The following is a 5,006-nucleotide window of genomic DNA, read 5'->3' as shown; positions in this document are numbered from 1 at the left end:
ACCTATTTGCTATTATTTGCTGATCTCTGAAAGCCTCTCTCTTAGGTCCCTGGACTGCCAGCTCCTCTTCCTCCAGCTGTGCGAGTTAGACCTGTTTGCTGAGGACAGCTGGCTTGCTCTTTTCGCTGCTAGTCTAGGGACCCGCGAGGATCCCGGAGCTGTGCCACTCGGCAGACAGTGGTCCAAGGACAAAGTCCTCGCGGGTGGGACTGACGTGTCCCTGTCGCCCTGGTGGGGAAGGCGGTGGGGTGGCACAGCGGTTCACTCACCTTGCTGGCGGCAGGCACCGCGGCCAGGAGCAGCAGCCAGAGCGGCACCAGGAGCACCCTCAGCCCTGGCGAGGACGCGGGGCGCATGATGGGTGACCCCGGAGACCCGCGTGTGCAGGGGTGTTCGGGCCCCCGCGGCCCCCGCGCGGCTTGGACTGGGGACCCGGACTGTGAAGCTTGCCCTGCCGGCCCTCTGGGGTACGTTTTGTAGGGCTGCAGCGCGCGGTCTGTTCCTCCCCACCCAAGCTTTTGGTTGTGGCTCCAAGGGAGGGAAGCAGTGGCTCAGGTCCCGCCCTCGGCCCCTCTCCCTCCCAACTCGCCAGGCACTGTCCCTTCCACCGGGCATCGTGCCCAGGAAGTGAGAAAGAGCTGGGCGCCCGCGGAGCAGCAGGTGGGCGCGGGTCCAGGGTCAGGGCGAAGGAGGGGATGTTCCTGCAGTCCTGGCGTTTGGGCGTGTAGGGGGTGCGGGTGGCGGGGGAGGAATTTGGGGGTGTGCGGTCGGGAGGCGGCTGCGCAGGAGGTGGGGAGTGGCCAGCCGCCCTACCCACATTAAGCCTGCGGCTGCGGAGGGAGGCCGGGTTTGCTGCTGTGCATCTGCTCTTCCCCGCCTGCCTCTGGCCTTCAACTTGCAGCTGCCACACCTACTCGGTGCTGAGCGCGCACGGAAGAGGAACCTGGTCCCGGGTGGATTTCCACCAGGCACAGCCGAGAAGTGCGCGTCCGGTCGGCGGGCTAGCCTGCGGTTCCTGTCCTGCAGGCGTTCAGATAGGTAAGGCGCTGGCAGGCGGGCGATCGCCGCTCCAGGGCCAAGGCACCTGCCTGGGAGAGGAGGGCAGCCCAAGTGGCTCTGGCGTCTAAGGGGTGGCGGCTGGGGAGTTGTGGCCTTGGGGTCAGGAGAGGAGAGCTTGCCCGGCTCCCAGGCTTCTCTGCCAAGGGCTTGAACTGAGCGCTGTGTGTTTTGATTAATTTGGAAGCTCGAGTTACCGGCCTGGCAGCCCGGGCATCCCAAAATGCCAAAAGCAAGAGGCAGCTGAGGGGAAAAAGAAAGCTCATCCTATTCTGAGTTGAAGTGCTTTTCAGGCTAAACCTTATCTGCGGAAACGGAGGGGGAAACGAGAGCCAGCTCTGGTCCAGAGTGTCCCCATCCGAGAAGGCTCTTCCCACAGCAGGCCTCGGATGCAAATGCCACCTCTGGCTTGATAGGACACCTTCTTGGAGCAGGGCTCCTACGATTTCTCGTGCCACAGGGTACAGCGGATGGGGTGGATTTAGCTTCTCAGAACAATGTAAAATGCCTAAGATATAAAAAGTCGGAATCAGTTTTCCCCCAGTTCAAAAGGTGTGACATAGTCACCTACTTTCGATATCATTACTGAATGACATTTCTAGATCTACAACACATCCATTTAACAACTGTAATATCTACACAGTAGTGACTGAGAACAATGTTTTGAGAACACTGGACAAATGACAGGAACACACCAGTGGGCACAAACTCAAGAGCTGCCCACACAACCAAGGCCCGTTGCTAAGTACTCATCAGTGAAGTACCTACTTTTGAGAAGGACCAGTGATGAACCTTCAGATGGCACCTTCAAATTCACCAGCCATCTGAATCTCATCCCCTGTTTAAGAGTCCCTTGCTTTGGAACAGTGTTGTTGACTTCCACAGTGGCTGGTTATCAAACACCAAGTCTGAACTGCATGGTTGATCTCTGATTGTAGCGATGCTTCTCCTGGTGAAGGCTTGATGTTATCGTTGATCTCTGCAGTTGTGTAGGTAGGCAAAACTATAATAGAATGGAAACACTCCCCATATATATGTGGCTGTGCATTAGAATCTCTTGAGATGCATCTAGACATCTTAATACTCAGTACATTTCAAACCAATTATATCAGACTCTCCAGAGGACTTTAATGCTGCATTGCAAAGACCCCTATAGATAACTTTGTGCAAACATGCTTGGCAGTCATACACATGTGTTTTACATACATTTTTTTGGTTAGCTGCACCGAATTAGGGTTCCATCTTAGTAGAATAATAAAAAAAAGATATACATTAAACTTTTTATAACAATTTAGGGACATTGTGGAGTTTGTGCCCAGACCGTAAATGTTGTGGTTTGGTACCTAGTGACATTACAAAAATTCTTAGGGTGCCTTCTGCCCTCTGTGTGGGATAGGACAGCACAACCTCTGCTGATAAAATAATGCCCAGGAGTTCTAAGAGGCATGTGATAATCTTTTACAAGTTGATACTGCTTCCTGAAAAGCAAAAACCTGTCCTAATAGCAAGTGTTTCTTTGCTGATCTTTGCTGAATTCCAGAAGCTTTCTCAATTTGTATTTTTAAAAAATAAGCCCTGTAGTTTTAAAATCTCTTTCTGTGTCTACTGTGCACATGTGTGTGTGTGTGTGCGCGCGCGCGCACACACACACACACCTATTAAAGTATGGATGTGAATGCGCATGTACCACAGTGTATGTGTGTTGGTCAAATCATGACCCAGGTGCTGGTCTTCACCTTCCACATCATTTGAGCCGAGGTCTCTGGTCTGTGAGCTTCCAGGGATTCTGTCCCCTGCCTCCTTGCTGTGGAAGTGCTGAGATCAAAGGCATGGGTGGGGGAGGGGATCTGGATGTGAGTGGGAAATACTGTATGTAATTTTAAAAGCTCAGTAAAAAGAAAATCATAAAAAAAGACACACACTGCCATGCCTGGCTTTACATGCATTCCGGTAATGTAAACTCAGGTCCTCACACTTATGTAGCAAATGTTTTACCCACTAAGCCATGTCCCCAACCCAGAAGCACTGGAGTTTTGACATAAGAACAGAATTAGCTTTATCAGCTTTGAAGTGGCATAGAGCAATGAACTGCATCATTTCTGATGCAGCAACAGAAGGAAAATGATGTACTATAATACAGGAAGGTGGAAGCAGACAGTTACCAACTTGGTCTCTAGACTATGCCCTGGATTTTGAATTCTTTTTCTACTACGAGTATGGCTTAACCTCCCTGGGGTGAAATCTTTCCTTCTGTAATATCAGGAAAGTCACAGTACCAGCCTCAGGGAGTTGTAGGAATCCGATAATCCACCAGAAGCCTTTTGTCCAGGGTCCTATAACAACAGCAAGCTACACTCTGACTCAATTTCATAAGGGGAAATAGGTGGACATGGTGAGAAACAGTGGCAGCAGGCAGAGATGCTCTTCTGAGCCCAATGCTAAGGGGCAAGACTCAAGCACAGCCGCACGCTAACTCCAGTCAGTGCACTTTCAAGGCATCAAGAGCCTCGTTCAAAACATGAATCTCAACAGCCATCCAGACTCAGGAATCACAGTCTAATCGTTCATGATCTCCAGCTGATGCACGCACGTGAGACTGAGTGGCTAGCCTGAAAGCCACATCCCAGCCTGTGTTTCCCACCTCCCCACCATACTCTCCCCACTTTGCTATATTACTGCCTGTGCTCACCTATGGTCCTAGAACTCTTGACTTAAAAAAAAATGAAATCCAAGAACTAGTTTTTCATAGTTGACTCTTTTTTAAAAAAAATTTTATTTATTATTATTTATTTTATGTGTGAGTGTGTTGCCTGCATGTAAGTGAGTGCACCTGTGTCATGCAATGACGCAGAGGTCAGAAGAGGGCTTCGGATTCCCCTGGAACTGGAGTTGAGGGCCCCTAGTCACCATGTGGGTGCTGGGAATCAAACCCGGGTCCTCTGCAAGAGCAGTCAGTGCTCTTAACCACTGGGCCATCTCTCCAGCCCCCATAATTGACTCCTTAAATGTGAAAAAAAAGGAAAGAGAGGGGTTTTTTTTTGTTTTTTTTTTTTTTTACAAAGGACAAAGAAATCTGTATTTTTAAATTTGACAAACTATATAATTATTTTACTCGCCTTTAAAATATTCAGTGTGTCTCTTTTCTGTTTTTACTTCCCTCCCTCCATCGATCTCTTTTCCACTTTCCTGTTGTCTGTTTCTTTCTTTTTTGACAGTCTTGCTATTGCAGCTCAGGCTGACTTTAATGTCATGATCCTCCTGCCTCTGCCTTCCTAGTGCTGGAGTTACAGGTATTTGTCACCTGGTGATGACATCTGCTTTCTGCTCGGTGGTTCTGTGTATGTATTCAGGATACCCGTGTGGTGTATGTGCATATGTGTGTGCAGGTGCATATGTCTATGCGCAGAGGCCAGAGGATTGTCGGCATCTGCTTTGTTAGCCTGCCTTGTTCCCTTGAGGCCGGGTCTCTCACTGAACGTGGAGCTCGGCTGGAGGCCGGTAAGCCCCAGCAATTCTTCTCTTTCCAACCTCCACAGTGCTAGCGTTGCAGGTGTGTGTGGTCACGCCTAGCTTTTTATGTGGATGCTGGGGATTGGAAATCAGGTCCTTTTGCTTGTACAGCTGAACCATCTCCCTGGCCCTGATATCTAAATATGTGTGCCTGCTTCCCTGAATTTCAATGTAAGCCCAGTAGTGAAGAAAGCTGGGCTTGGTCTTGTCCCTCCCCAACTTTTGTGAATGAATGAACAGCTTGTGCAAGTTCACCCAGCATTTACCTTTAGGTCTCTTCTTGCAAAGTTGATCTCCCTGCAGCCTCCACTGCATAGAGAGATGCTTCTGATTTTGGTGTGATGCATAAAGTTAGACTATCCATGGATCCTGCTTTGATTTTTTTTTTTTTTAATTTTGGCCCTCTCGGTCCCTTTTTTTTTTTTCCAGAACTTTTTTTT

General features: G+C 49.5%; 1 protein-coding gene across 1 annotated transcript in view; it reads left to right on the top strand.

The window, feature by feature from the left end:
- The first annotated feature begins 864 nt into the window (after positions 1-864).
- Positions 865-5,006, top strand: part of Col4a4 (collagen type IV alpha 4 chain) — a 158,322-nt gene continuing 154,180 nt past the window's right edge. Inside the window, exon 1 of the mRNA XM_029560007.1 lies at positions 865-1,038. The gene's annotated coding sequence lies outside the window, so the exon portion shown is untranslated. The remainder of the gene's footprint in view (positions 1,039-5,006) is intronic.

Source organism: Nannospalax galili, unplaced genomic scaffold (assembly GCF_000622305.1).
Source record: "Nannospalax galili isolate Female #2095 unplaced genomic scaffold, S.galili_v1.0 scaffold127, whole genome shotgun sequence".
Taxonomy (NCBI): domain Eukaryota; kingdom Metazoa; phylum Chordata; class Mammalia; order Rodentia; family Spalacidae; genus Nannospalax; species Nannospalax galili.
Note: the sequence above shows the minus strand (reverse complement) of the source record. Positions and strands in the feature narration are given on the sequence as shown.